Raw genomic sequence first — 15987 nt, 5'->3', positions numbered from 1 at the left:
AAACTAGGATAGTGAGATGAATTAATGGTGTCATAGTTAAAGATGACATTAGCATAGTAGTGGAAGAAGTAGAGAAGATTAATAAGATAGATAGAATAGCAAAATATTATGAATAGGAGCTAGGAGGTTATGTATTTGATTAAATGTAAGTTGTATCTTATATAGGTGATTGGTAGAATAATAATGACGATTAAGACTTAATTAGATAGTGAAGAGTTATTTTATTCGTAGTAAAATGTAAGGAGTTCATTAAGAGGAATAATTATTGTAACAAGAGGTAAGAGAAAAAACCGAAGGATGGAGCAGAATTTTGATAGATAGAGAGAGATTATTAATTAGGTTTAGATTAGTAAGCTAGAGAAATATTGATATGTGCTAAGAGTTTAAGATTGAGACTAAGATAAATAAGGAAAGAACAAGGAACTATTTAATGTATTTAATTAGATCAAAGAGGGTGATCAAATAATATAGTTAAGATTAATAACACTGATTTAGAGTGAATTATATAATATTATATGATTATGAGGTCGATGATAATAGTAAAGTACGATTTATATAGATGTAATATTTCATATATATATATTATATTTGTTTTATATTTTTTTATTTTTATATATAGGGCGAAATCACTAAGAAACTTAGGAAAATCAAGGAAACTCCATCGACGAAGCGCAGGTGTTCAATAAAATGCTTTAAAGAAGTCAGGGTCACAGATCTCGATGAAACTTGATGGATCTCTAAGCTGAATCAAACTCATCAAAAAATAAAGAAGTTCCTAATTGTTTATTATCCAGATGAAGTGAAGAAGAGTATCAATTCTGCCATGAATCAAAGATCAGGGGGTGGGAATGCCGATCGCTGCCCCCTAATGTCAGTTTGCGGTTTCCCCCATTCTTCTCTCTCATGCTGGTGCAGTTCTTTGTCTTCTTCAGCTTCCTCTGGCACCGTCGTGAGCTCTAGGAGCAGTTAGAGGGGTGTCACGCCCCTCCTCTTGCTCACACAACCACCGAAAGAGTTCTCCGCTGTCGCTTGAAATCCGGATCAGAAGATGCTGGAAATTGGGCCTTTGGAGCCCCTTTAAAGGCCTGGGAGGGATCTCCCATGTCCATAGATAACCTTGACTGGCCATGGGGATCCTCCCAGGCCATCCTATCACCTAGGGTGCTCCCCCTTGGCTGGAAACCACCGTGCGCTCGAAGGACGACAATGGCCAGGGGTGGCGATAGAGCAAACTACCCTTGGCCATTGGATGCCACGTGAAAAAGAGTGTACTGCTGTGATTAAATCATAGCCGTGAACCCTCTTTAAACTCAGTGTACCCCCAGCCACATCAGCGTACTCATCATGTCCCCATAAGCCCTTTCCACCGTCTTGATTCGTCCGCCGAGGGCCCCACCATCCTCGTCATTGACCACAGCCAATCAGAAAGCTTGAAATGAAAAATAAAGAAAAAAAAATAAGAATAGGAAGATCTCGCCATCCAATTTTCCTTAAGAAGATCGAATAGTAGAGATTATATCAACATACTTAAATCGGGCTCCTTATGATAAGGGCTTTGGGCCGGATTGGTCTAAAGCCCAGTCATAAATCCTTTTAGCTTTCTAAATATCGCAGCCCAACCCTTTGTTGCTTCTCTGCCCGGCGTTGCATGGAGCTAAAAGAAACAATAAGATATAATCTCCTGTCGGCAAATTTTAGAAAAATAATTACTTTATAAATCCCATTAGAGAATGATAATTGAAATAAGTACTTCCCTCTTCCATGTCCGTGTGCTCAATTGTCGTGAGCCTTTGTGGGGCCTCCTTGGTGGGCTTGTTGGGCTCGTGCCGGTTGCCTCCCCTTGCGGGCTGCGGGTGGGCTTGAGCATCTTGCATTCGGCCGCCCATGCCTGGCTTGGGTGCTTCTGCGCTCTGGCTCAGCCCTAGTTGTCCACCTAACGCAAAAAAATGAATTCAATATATCATTTGTTCCTCTCTAATTCTCTCTTTTATTTCCTTGCTCAACTTTGACTTCTTCCCTGCAAAAACTCAGATTGACATACCATAGGGAGCATTAATCTCAGTAACACTAACAATGTTTTAAACACATTTTACCAATAAATATTTGGACTTGTAAATTTTGTAAAAATTACATTAAAATGCATTGTTTTATCACTTTCTCCATTTAGTGCATGAGATGAAAATGCTTGTAAATTTGATATAATACACATAAAATGATCCCAAATTGCCTTGAAAATATGTTTAATTTCATGCCATGTTTTGGGTTTATCAGATTCACAAGGATGACGGACCACAAACTCTTCTATGTCTCAATAAGTTCTGTTGAAGATTTGTGTTTCAAAAGGATCTCCAACGATATTTGAGACTTGTAAATTTCATAAAGCCTTCTCATCTAAATTCTTCATTCAACAATGCATCCCATAATTTTCAAATATTTTATATGTTATCCTAAATTAGAAGAAACCTACTATTAGTTCATTAACTAACTACACATAATGATGTGTTTATTTACTTTCAGTCTCATTATTATTGGTGAATGAAAAGAAATTATGGGGTTTTAGGGGAACATTAACTATGACCTTTACTTCTAGGATATGTGATGTCGGACGCCCTCGATTGCGTCGTCCGACGGATAAGTCACCTAAGTAAATGTAACTACGTGATGCGATGTAACCTATGAGAATGTACGTGCAGGCCCCGACCCGTGATGATTCGCCAAACTCCAAGCTCCGTAGCAGGCAACTGTTGATGGTGACGGTGACCTTCTGACCCTCGTCGGAGCGACCATGGCGACTTCGGCGCCGAACGGAGTAATTTCCGTAGGGCCTCGCACGTAACGAACGGGATCAGCCCGTACCTAGAAAGACGCTCAACACATAGTTTCTTGATAATTTTCTCTCACCTAAACTAACCCAAGTGCGGTGGAGTGCAGCAAAAAATGTACTGTAGAAATTAATGTAACGAGCGAGCAAGGGACGGCGTACCTTGGCACTGGCGTCGCTCATCGTTGAAATCTTCGTCGGTGCAAAGGTCGGTGTAGACGGGTACAATGAGAGCGGTTCGGAGATGGATAGACGTCGCCCAACTGGTGGCGGGAGGTGACACAGGAGGCTATGTCGAAGTAGTTAAGTGATTCTGGCGACGTTGATGTTGGTCAGCGCTGCCTTAGGGTAGTCGGCACAAGCGGAGGCAGGCAGCAATTGAGAGCACCATCAGAAAGCTCGAAGGCAGGTCCCAGTTCTGTGCAACCGCCTACGGTACAATGTTGCGATATGTTGGTCCGTGGAACCAAACAGATCGCGTGGATTCATGTTGGGGAGGTGATCAAATGCAAGGGAATCGCTATATTGCAAATTTCTTGATAGTGCTGCCAGTGTAGGTGATTTTGGGCGCCACTTGGAGGGCGCGAGCGCTGATCCAGATGCCGTCGATGATCAGACTTTGACCAAGCATAGCCGGTCGTTCACGTCGTAGCCGTCGGTGCCCAGAGAGGTTTGCGTGAGTTCAGCAACCATTGAGATCTGTTAGTCTAACAGGAGAAACCTGGCAGTCGAGGTCGGTGCATGAGCGCGTTGCGCCAGCAGCTTGTCCTATTAACACCGAAGCCCTTTTGCGTCAGTGACCGTTGTAGAAGAAATGGCTGCCAGGCCATAGTTGTCCGCAGGGTTGTCTTTTATAGCCGTCGTTGATCCACGATCGTGGATTATCAGTCACGACGGAATAATCGTATCGTGCAGATTGATTGTTGGGTACACGACTGAGGCTTCCCCGTGCAGAAGGAGCGATCGAAGATGCTTCCCAAGGCGCAATACGATGACTTCTAGGGACGTATCCAGTGATCAAACGAGGAAATCCACCCGGACACGGTGAAGATCGTAGAGTGATTATCGGCTGTGGAGAGAACCAAAAGGCAAGTCACGACCAGCCCTTCCTCTTGGTTCCCTTCCGATTTGCCCTTCTTCTTCACCTTCTTCCTCTTTCCTTTCCTCCTCTCTTCTCTTCTCCTTGGATGAGATCTGAAAACGTAGAATAACTGCAACAAACACTTCCAGATCTAAAAGAGAACGTGGGGGCCATCATGGCCTTATATAGGGCCATGATGGGCCCCTTACAAAGGGTCCAACAAGGGGAGTCCAATAAGGGACCCCCCTTTTTTAAAACACAACTAAATGACAGAGGAAATGAAATGACGTGAAAAATGAAAATGACGACAAAAACCGATACGGACGAAGACGAAACCATAACGATGCACTTGCGGACGTGCTCTACCGGGGGCATTTAAACCCCGGGCGTCTTCACGGACACTTTGGCATGCCGATCGGGCTGGACTCGGACCAGTGGCGATGCTGATGACAGCGATGACGGCTCCGCTGATGACTCATTGGCGTCGTCTTGATGCTCTCCATCAATATGTCATTTCCTGAACTAGTGGCCCTCATAGGATTTTAAAGTAATAGGTGAACACAATTCCCGTACCTCTAGGCACAATTGCTCAAGGCATCCAAACTTACTTATCACCTTTTCCCTAAATTTGTAAACCTCAGAAAAGTAATAAAAGTCCATTTTCAACTTAAAATTAAAGGACTTTTAAGCATCTGAAGTTAGAATACCTTGACTTATGCGGACCAGCACCATTAAAATTTCATTTTGGAGTAACTAATTATGCCAATTTCATAGAGAATTTGAGCAAATTGACGTAGGATGACTACGATTGATTTGGATGGGATGACTAAGTGCCACTAGTGTTGGGTAAAGCAGACCGCAAAGGCACACTATTTATTTCAACTTTAAAAATCTGGTGAAAATAATGACGGTGCATCCGCTCATGGAAATATGTGTTCAGCAAGCGAATAACACATTTTACATCTCCTTCATTATTCATTAATATGATGTATTCATTATAGTGAAAGTGTGATGCTCACAATGAAGTAAATAAATACATGATACAAATTTGTGAAGGCCATGAATATATGCATTGTGATGAGATCATGATTCGGACATCACTAGTATTTAAGCGTATATTCCAAATATTCTTATTTAAAAAAATTAATGAAGGATACTCAATGAGGACTATTAAGTATCCAAGTAGAATTGCACTATATAGTCTCACTCATATGTGATGATTGAGGTTGGTCGCATAGTCATTAGTGTGCTGACATTAATGATAGATAGTGAGAGCACTTTAGTAGAAAGAGTTCATTGATTTGATCCATAAAAATCCTTGAAAGTTATTATACCAAACGTTTTATGAAGTTGATTCATGTTAATGTGTTAAAAGTGGTCCTTAGACCTAAGACACTAAAGATGTATTGTGGATGGACCGATGTACTTTGACTATGACCTACGAGTTCCTAATCATGGAAATATAAACAATCTTAGTTAGGGCGCATGAAGAAGCAAAAGAAGATGATTGAGAGGTTGGGATGGGGTCATCCAGCCTTCGTATAATCGAAGACAGCTCAAGGAAGCCAATGTGATGAACTCCTCCATCACAATAGTGGAATATTGAAGACGAGTTCTCTGATGATTTTTAAAATGCATCAGTACTAACTCCGATGACTTTAATTACATGGTCATGAATGAAAGAAAGGCTCCATGAGTGATTCAATACAATCCTTGTTATCTTCTAGAGCACGAGGTGTAGTTTGGCACCCCACAGGTTAGATACTCAATCTATCAATTTTATTTAATCTCTAAATCATTAAATAATCTATATGATTATATAGTTAATTGACTTGAAAGTCCAATAAAAGGTTATTGGGTAACTAAGGTTGTTAACTCGAATAATACATGGGCCTAGAGGGGGCACACACAAATGATCTTTTGGAGATCGAAAGATATACTTAAAGTTTTGGGTTTTTTAGGAAACATTCTCATTTAGTATAATGGGTTAAGGCCATGAACAAAATGCACCCAGGTCAAAAAAATTTAGGGCCCTTTACCTTCTTCTCCCTTCTCCCCTTGGCTCCTCTCCATTCCCAATCTGATCAAGACAACATAATAAAACAATGGAGCATGAACAAGGTTCACATAGCTGAAAGAGGAGATTCAATGTGCTAGGGATTGGATGGATACATTTAGAGGCTTTGCACATGAGCAGTTCAACACATCTCAATTAAGAAAACAAGAAATAATGGATCCCATCCATAAGTGATTTGATCATTTTTTTAATGTCATTCTGACTTCGTTCAAAATATGCCATTGTATGATCTCTTTTCTTTCATCCACTTAAAGGCCATATAATGCAACATCTCACCCTATAATGGTGTTTTATAAGCTTTTCCTTGTGAATTCAAACCTTCGGATAATGTTTACCTTGTAATGTTGGATAACCTCAGTAATTAGCATCACCTGTAACTTAATTGATGCAACACTTGATACTAATTGAATTTTTGGGACCAGCAATTTAGTTGTATCCGCTAAAAGTCTGGGTGCAATCTTTTAAGAATAAATGCTTTGTGGTATGTTACTGAATTGATTCACTACAGAAATGAGACTTAAAAATAATGTTCATGGATTTAATTATGGAGCAAAGGATAGGAAAACACAAAAAATAATCATAGTCTCCCAAGGATGCAGCACCCAAAAAATTGGGTGGAGTCAAAGACAGGGCCAAAGCGATATTGTAATGTGTTCATCAGCAAGAAGAATATACTGCTCTTTGAGAATGTGCCATTGTTCGGATTCTGATGATTATTTCTCTGAAACTCTCTTCATTGTTAAATCTGAGAGTTCTCTATAACTCTACTCATTATGGAATCTGAAGTTTCTCTTTTACACTCGATTCATGAGTCTAAAATTTCTCGACAACTTTCTATTGTTGTGATTTTTAATTCTCTCTCTAAAAACTATCTATAGTATCTAGATATTTAATGAATTCAATGTTTCTTTGCAAAACTGTCTATAGTATCAAAAGCTTTGGAGAGATCTACATCTTTGAAAATTGAATTTCTCTCACTATTTCTCTACAAAACTGTCCAGAGTCTCTATAAAATTTTATATTCATATTTATACTGCTTTAATAAATTGAAAATATTCATGTCTCTATAATTTTTTCTACTCTAATGAATCAGAAGTTTGAATTTGAAGAATTTACCAGTTCTTAACTCTGTGATAATATTCATATTTCTTTTGAAATCTTTATGCACATTTGTCTACAGTAATGATACATAAGTTTATTTTAAACTGACCTGTTTGAGTCATTTCTGTAATTTCAGTTATTGAACTTTCCACAATATTAAAAATGATTTTACTATAAATCTGTTGAAAATAGAAGCAGTTGTTCCTTAAGAAATAGTTGAAGACTGTTATGTATTAGACCTACATAAATTTTAGTTTTGGAGATGTATTTGAAACATTGAGAAGAAAACTAGAATAGTATTAGGAAAGGACATACAATACTAACATTTCAGGTTGAAGCACCCAAGTTCAGGAAGGCCTTTCTAGGAGAGTCTTAGATGAAGATTCGAGATGTAGGATTCTTTAAGACTCATTAAAGAATTGGGGAAGAGAAGACCACTTAAAGATGCTCGTGGAGGAGCCTCAATGGGAAGAGTTAAAGAAATGATAACTTTAGATATTTGCAGATTGTGTTATGAGACCAGAGTGCAAAAATTAATGGCTGAATCTCTAACTTCAATGAATTATTAGTTTTTGGCTAAAGATTGTCTAGAGTCTTAGAAACTATTTTTGGGTGAATTATGGTACCAGGGAAAAACACTGTTTCAAAGCGATTATAGTGGTGAGTGTTAATACAGAAGTGTAAAAATTAAATTTAGAGGAAGATAAGAGGTGATAATTTAAGAGCATCAAGTCAACCCCTCTTAGTTTTTTTCACTATTACTTTTTCCAACATAAGCAATCAACACTTGCCTCTGCCAAAAAACTGGAATCATGATTATATTCTCCTAATAGGGATGAATAAATAGTTTTATATTTAGGTCATGTACACAACTAAAGATAGTTATTATATTGTCATCTAATGGTCTCATCAAGTTGTTTTCTGATCCTAATATTCTTGTTCCTGGATGTGTCAATCCAGATATCTTTAAGTGGGTGTTCAACTGCATCAAGCTCTATCTGTAGGCCCTCCACATGCGTGCACATATATGAACACATTCTAGAACTTGTGTCTAGAAAAATGGAGGATCGAAGAACAATAAAAGTAATGATTATGTGGAAGCATCAAGGCAATGGTTCTCTTAAAACAACAATCATACATATGAGTGACAACCTGGGTCTAATTATACCTTGTCTAAATATTTCTAGTAGTAGAAAGCTCAACTAGTGACCTCTAGAGTATAAACTCATTGAATACCTACATGAATCAAGTCCTAGGAGGTCTGCCATCTTGTCATTCATTAACTACATGTATGCATTTGAAATCAGGGAGATTTATAAGCCAAAAATAAGGGGTGAATTATGAAATTTTTTTATCCCTTACCGTTGTTGATTTTAGCTTATACAATAAAATATATAAAACCTTAATTAAATATGTATAATGATAAGTATATGTATCGTCCAAGGGAAGCTAGTAAGGAACTCAATAAGTTATCTACTTGAATATTTGACCCTAATTAGACTTAATTTAATCTTCAATGAAGATCAAATTACCCAAATTAGATTAAGAAATTAGAAAGGAGGGTAGAAGAGATGGGAAAACTAGAAGAATTAGGGATCTCTAAATTGACTTCTTTGATCCAATAGAAAGGATCAAAGGAGTCGAGTAGAGGGGTTAAGAGGGAGATTTGACTTTAGTTTGTTTTGGGGAATTGGGTATCCAAATTCACTAACTACTATATCATAAAGCCAATCTAATATATCCTATAAATCAAACATTTTTAAATTTTTTTCTTAATGTTCAAATGGAATAGCTAGATCAATTTCATAATCTCTCCTCTCAATCCTAGTAAGGGCTCGTACATGCCACTCAAACCATACAATTTAAAAATGCAGACCAAGATCAATAGGAAAAATCACAAATTTCACTAACACATAATCCAAATTACACTAAAATTCAAATACAATGAAAAAATGTACCGAATACAGATGATCCATGCTGGTTCTCCTCTCTGTCTTGCAGATGTGAAACGGCCCCTTCCAGAATGACTTCCTCAACTCGATTTTATGCTTTTACACTTAGGTTAAATGGTAAAAATTACCATTTTACCCTCATAAATAATTAATTCTTATCCATCGATGTGGGCTTGATATGAATGATTCAACCATACACATAGAAATAGGAGATCGAGACGAGAAAATCCAAATTTGAGCTCAGGATCAAAAGTTCTTAATAAATGAAATTTGATCAATCTGGGCAACTGGATCAATGTTTATTTATTTAATTTAATTTTTGAACATGCAATCGCATTTCTCCTCCTGATTGGCTGGCGCATTTTAAAGTTGTTTTGGTGCCACCTCTCACGGCAAAAATAAAAAGAACACCAGACATATTGACATGTACTTACCTGTACATTTTTAACACCTCTAGCCAATCAGATTTGGCCATGTCACCTCCCGTGCATGTGCATTGTAATCGCAGCGCAGGCGGTGAACTTACAGCCCAAACAAAGGTTTCTCGCTGAATGCATTAAAGCCATCATATTCATTTCCGACGGCCAAGATTACGCCACATGGCCTTGGTAACTCGATTTCCCAAAATTTTGTAGAAAAGTCCCTGGACAAATTGGCGCACGCAGATGGATGCTGCCAAAAAAATATTTATGCATATTCCCCTTTGCTTTCTCTCTCCTCCATATTTCCTAAAAAAACCATAAATCCCAATTAATTTGATAAAACCCTACAAATATTTTAATTGGATCTTTACGCCTGCAATGGGCGAACGAGAGCTATTTTAAGGACATATTTGCAACAAAATTTAAGATAAATCTCTCCGACTTAAGGAATTGCTTTAAAACTCCTAATTTCCTTATAAATATACCATCCTTCTATTTAAAAATTCATTTCTTTCTCGAACAGACTCCCAAAAAATCTGATAAAATTCTAGAAAAATCTAAAAAATTCAGTAATTCATCCCCCACATTAATTATAAAACTAAAAATAATTTTTGAACTTGCCATTTTCATTTAAATAGAGTTATTTTAAGCTTAAAAAATTCCTTAAAATTCATAAATTAATAAAACATTTGCAAAAAATTGGAATTTACTTAGAATATTAATTAACATGTAAATATATGATAACAACCCTATTTTAAACTCTTTAAATGCATGAAATTGTGCTAATTACTTGAATTAAGCACAGAATTTAGGGTGTTATCAGAGATGGACAACCTGAGGGTAATCTTGAATATGATGTGTGATTTCCCCTATTATAGCCTCATACACCATGTATTTGATGAGACACATAGAAGACTTTGAGTGTGTATGGATAATGAGAACATATCGCATCAAAGAAGAGGTGCTAGGTTCCTCCAACTAGTAATTCTAACAAATTATCTCTAGCCCATAATAACATAATTTTATTTGAGTGGCAAAGATATTCATTATATTTTCCAAATTTTCTAATTAGGAAATGGACATTATCTCAGATGATCATGGTTTCAATGAACATAACGATTTCTATTTTTTCCATAGTGATGAGATAAGTAAGTTATGATTGAGTGAGAGATTTCCAAGAACTCTATAAATCCAAACCATGATAATAAAGATAGGAAGTATCTGATTTAGGTTTTAGTAATTTAGGGTTCACTAACTTAGGGTTTAATAGAATAAAGGAGGATGTGATTTAGGGTTTAGTAATTTAGGGTTCACTAACTTAGGGTTTAATAGAATAAAGGAGGATGTGAGGGTGAGAAAGAGTAGAAATGCAAAGGCGAAACGTGGTGGAAGTAGCAATAGAGTAATGGATAAAATGGGGGAGTTAGTGATTTAAGTTTTCTAAAATAAGTAGAAAACGGAGATGTGATGAGATCGTGACAGAGAAGGTGATGTGCTGTGATGGTAGATGATGATGGACAGGGATGATTATGATGGAAATATATGTGGCCGGCAAGTCAATCACACATTCCACATCTCGTTCCATATTCATTAATAGAACATATTCATTATAGTGCACGTGGGATGCGTATAATGAAGTCCATGAATACATGATCGGACTTAGTGAATTATGATGAGAGCATATTCATTATAGTGCACGTGAGCCATTAGTGTGGCGACACTAAGGATAGATAGTGGGTGCTCTTTAGTGGAAAGGGTTCACTGAATTGATCCGTACAAATCCCTGAATGGTATTATACTGAACTGTCAATCAGGTCAATTCACGTAACGATTGTGTGAGTGATCCTTAGACTTGAGACTCCAAAGACATCTTGTGGACGGACGGTTGTACTTTGACTATTCCCAAAAAGTCTCTAATCATGGGATTCTAAACGGTCTTAGTTCGGGTATATCAAGAAGTTTAGAAAGATGATTGAGTGTTCAAGATGGGATCGTCCACCCTTGGTATAAAAGGTGACAGCTCAAGGAAGATGATACGATGAAGTCCTTGGCCAAGGTAGTGAAATATCAAGAGAAGAGTCCTTTGATGATTTCTGAATGCATTAGTACTAACTCGGATGACCGATTAGGGTTTGACAGTTTACCATACCCTAAGTCGTCCAAGGAGTGTCAAGTGGATAAGGGATTATACATACACGGTAACCGATGATGAACAGGTTCCATGAGGGAGTCGATACACACTCCTTTGTATCTTCTAAGACACGAGGTGTACCTTGGCACCCCACGTGTCGGAGTCTTGACCTATCGATTGGGTTAAATCGATTCGACGTTAATCAATCTATATGATGATATAGTTAATTAATTTGGAAGGCCAATAAAGGTTATTGGGCCGTTGGAGTCATTAACTGGACTGATACATGGGCCTAGAGGGTCACACGCAAATGGTATTTTGGACGTTGGAAGATATACTTAAGTTTTGGGGGGGTTTATGCAAAATACCCACTTAGTATAAATAGGGGAAGGCCCTGAACGAAATTCACCCAGGCCAGAATTGTTCAGGGGCCTTTCCCCTTCTTCTCCACTCTTCCCACACCCCCTCTCCATCCCTCATGTGATCGGGACGATGTAACAACACCGACGGAGAAAGACGGGGCTCGTCAACGAGAAGGAGGAGATCCGACGCGCCGAGGACCGCGTGAATACATCTAGAGGCTGCACACTTGAACAGCTCGACTAGTGTCGCTCCGGGATCAAAGAAATCATGAATGAGATTCGTGCAAAGGTACTTCATTTCAATGATTTTTGTTGATGCCGTTCGATTCGCAAAAGTCTTCCGCTGCGCATCGTTTTGTTCTGTTCATCCAGATCTAGGCCTATAGAACCCAACAGATTATGGATGTTGATGGATACGAATGATGAATAATCTACCTAAATGTGTTGAAGAATGGCCAATGTAAGGTAAGAGTCCTTACCTTATTAAATTGGGATCAAGGCATCTTCCTGATGCATAACAGCCTCCCCACTTCTCTATTGATCATCTCCAAGCACTCAGAACACAAAGAACACACTTGATGGACCATTACAACTTCACTTTTACAAAGATCAGGAGCTCAATTGGTAGATCGAACCATATGGATAGATAGAAGGCATAAGACGAAGGTACTCTTCAAATTTCAGCTCAATCGAAGTTATGGATCATCACATATCAAGACCTAATATATTTGCTTGAAGCAACATGTGGCACGATGACTTAATGTTAAAATATACCCATTAATAAGGTATGTCGTGTTTGAAATGGTTGTGCATCAGTGCATGTCACATCAGCGTGCTCTCTTTATAGACTAATAACCACAAGACACATGCTTGACACATGTCTCATGACACATGAGATGTCGCCGTCATTTTTTACCAGTTGAAAGGGAGAAATTTATTATTTTAGGTCTTTAAGTCTTGGTCTCTATGTCGCATTTATCATGAAAAAAATGCTCCTTTTTTTATTGGGCCACGTCACCCCTATGATTTAAACAATAAGAAAAATAATGTTAAGCATTACATGCCATTATGGCATCACTAATCGCGATGTCATAACGGTCTATGATCAATAATTGGTTGTCATCATTCATTAACCTTAATTGGTGGGTTGGTCGTCGTTTGACGAATGGAATGGCAACACATGGCATTCCAGAAATAAAAGCCCAAAAATATATTAAAATTCTGATAAATAAAATATGAAACCAAAAAACATTAATAAATAAATAAATATATATGTGTTTAATTGGACTTATAAAATTCATATCTTTATGAATATAATGTCAAAATTTCAGGAAAATTATGTTTTGACTCAAAAATTATTATATTTCAGAATATGTTGCCACAAAAGTCCCAGAAAATACGTAAAAAGGCACAGAATTCATCATTCTAAAGATGGATTTAACCATTTTTAAACTCGATAACATGTATATATAATCAGTTTAATGGAAATAAGCATGTAAATATGGTCAGATTAACCTCCTAAAAATGCAGATTAGCAGTGCCCATGCCAACCAACCTTGGCTGTGTCCCTATTTTTTTTTTCTACTAGGATTTTTTCCAATGTGGTAAAATTATGGCAAGATCAAGTAGGTCTTCAAGAATAATTGAATAGATCAAAGAGGAGATCCATTGTTGAAGTGAACATGTGGATAAATCTAAGAGTGAACTCATGAACATGTTGAAGGTTAGCAGTGCCCATGCCAACCAACCTTGGCTGTGTCCCTATTTTTTTTTCTATTAGGATTTTTTCCAATGTGGTAAAATTACGGCAAGATCAAGTAGGTCTTCAAGAATAATTGAATAGATCAAAGAGGAGATCCATTGTCGAAGTGAACATGTGGATAAATCTAAGAGTGAACTCATGAACATGTTGAAGGTACTTTTTATAGAAAAAAAGGGTCTGGGAATGTATTCCATACAATATGATTCAATCATCTCTTGTTTTATAGTTTAACCTGATTCAGTTAGGATTTTCACTTCAGAAATTATTTTTCAGATTGTTGATAAGCTCAAATTTAGGGTCTTAATTTTTTGTTGATATTCAAGTTGATCAATAAAAATTATAAACCTTAACTCATAAAATAATTTGACTAGTTACTGATGAGCTATGGTCGTCTCCATAGGGAACAAATATTATGATTTAAATACTTTTGAAATGATGATTCAAGAGGGATGAAATGAGATACATATAAAATAGGAGATTGTGATGTAATGAATCCAAGGTGGTGAGAGGGTGATAGTTATTTTAAGGACGATATGAAAAATAATATGATGAATAGGTATGAGAACGTGGATAGCTCAAATGTAAATGAAAGGGAGAGATAAATGAAGATGTGAAGTGATGATGGATGTAGATGATGAATAATAAGATAGGATAATGGAACAGGTGAATGGATGTGAATGGATGTGAATGGGTGATGGTGAAATAGAATGGTGGAAGAAGAAATGATAATGATCTAACTAATGGATGTGATTGAAGAATGGATGGGTGGTTGTGAGATGGAGAAAATGATGATGGACTAGATGATTTAGGGCTTTATATGAGACAAAGGTTATGAGGTCAAGATCAAGATTGGATATGGTTGTGGTTGGATGAGATGATGGAAGATAGTGATGATAATGAGATGATGATGAAAATAAGGATGTAGATTCAACTAAAGATATGTGAAAGAGATAAACCATAAACCAATGCAAGTCAAAACACTAACGTTAAATCCCTATTTTCCGTCGGGATCAAGGCTCTTTTCTGATGCAGATCAGCCTCTCCACTTATATGACCATCAATCAAAACACTAAGAACACCTTGATGGACCTTCAAGACCCTTCCTCTCTTTCAATCAGCCTCTCTAGTAGGAAGTAAGTTCAAAGATGGTTTTTACAAAAATATGAGGCTCTATTTATAAATACAACCTTATAGATGGAAAGAGGTGGGAAAAGGAAGAGCCACTAAAAATTTCAGCCCGAAAATCCTTCTGGGTTGTCAGGTGTCGTGATTTGAGTTTGGATCATTCTCAACCCTCTGATTTTCTCTCTCCTTCAATTTCGAAAAAGTCAGAGAGCCATTAAATAATTCAAAATTAGATATTAATTGATAAAAATATATTTTATAAATTTGAAAAAATGATATCTCTTCTAATATAATGCCAAAAATTCATGAAAAATCATAGTCCAACTCAAAAAAGTATGTTCTTTCAGAATTTAATGCAAGAAAAATCATTAAAATACTTTTAAATTCATAAAATTCAAAATATCATTCTAAAACTAAATTTAATCATTTTAGGCTTGATGACAATAATATATAATTAATTTAATACAAATAAAAATGTAAATATGGTTATATTAACCTACTAAAATGTGTGTGATCAATAGAGCCCAAGATTTTTGTGATTATTTTATTTCCAAAATATGCTCTGACCAGCTATTGTATCACTGATGAGATCATGATTTTGCATCTTGAATTGATGATTGCAATCGCGATCCCCATTTATTTTAATAATCATCATCTACCGTTCTATCAGTATCAATCATGATCATGATCTACAGTCTAATCAAGATTGTCTCACCCTACTAGTATGCTTAACTGTTTCCATGATTCATGCATTATCAATCAGAGACACATTGTGCATGTTAACAAAGTACCACACAAGTTTCTCCTTCAAGGTGACATAAACGTATGTGCAATGTCTCTTTCCCTTTGAAAATGGTTATACATTTACTCAATAAGAAATTCGGTCCAAGATTAGAATTTCATTCCCAATTTTTGACAATCCCAAACTAGAACTTGTGTTCCCTTAATAAATCTTCAACCATTCTTCTCCTCTATCGCCTCGAGGGCAGCCAAGAAGCATGTCCCCCCAACCCACAATGCACCATTTTGCTCTTGCTCTGTGTGTATGCCCCCCCCCCCCCGGAACCCACCCCTGTTCCTCCCCAACAAGTGGTGTATGGACTGGAATTTGACCTTGACTATATAGAACCAGTAAATAAGTGAACTATTACTG

At 37.1% G+C, this 15987-nt stretch overlaps 1 long non-coding RNA gene across 3 annotated transcripts; it reads right to left on the bottom strand.

Moving 5' to 3' along the window:
* Positions 1-732: 732 nt before the first annotated feature.
* LOC144701339 (uncharacterized) lies at positions 733-4041 on the bottom strand. 3 transcript variants are annotated; one of them, XR_013580997.1, is made up of 3 exons: positions 2702-4041; positions 1528-2017; positions 733-1429 (listed from the first exon to the last, which is right to left on the bottom strand). It is a non-coding gene; the product is annotated as an uncharacterized LOC144701339 (long non-coding RNA). The 3 variants fall into 3 exon arrangements; XR_013580996.1 differs by having other exon boundaries at positions 1528-2856; positions 2984-4041; XR_013580995.1 differs by having other exon boundaries at positions 1528-4041.
* Between the last annotated feature and the right edge of the window lie 11946 nt (positions 4042-15987).

This window comes from Wolffia australiana, chromosome 3 (genome assembly GCF_029677425.1).
Source record: "Wolffia australiana isolate 7733 chromosome 3, ASM2967742v1".
Lineage (NCBI taxonomy): Eukaryota > Viridiplantae > Streptophyta > Magnoliopsida > Alismatales > Araceae > Wolffia > Wolffia australiana.
This window is presented reverse-complemented; position numbering and strand designations above follow the sequence as displayed.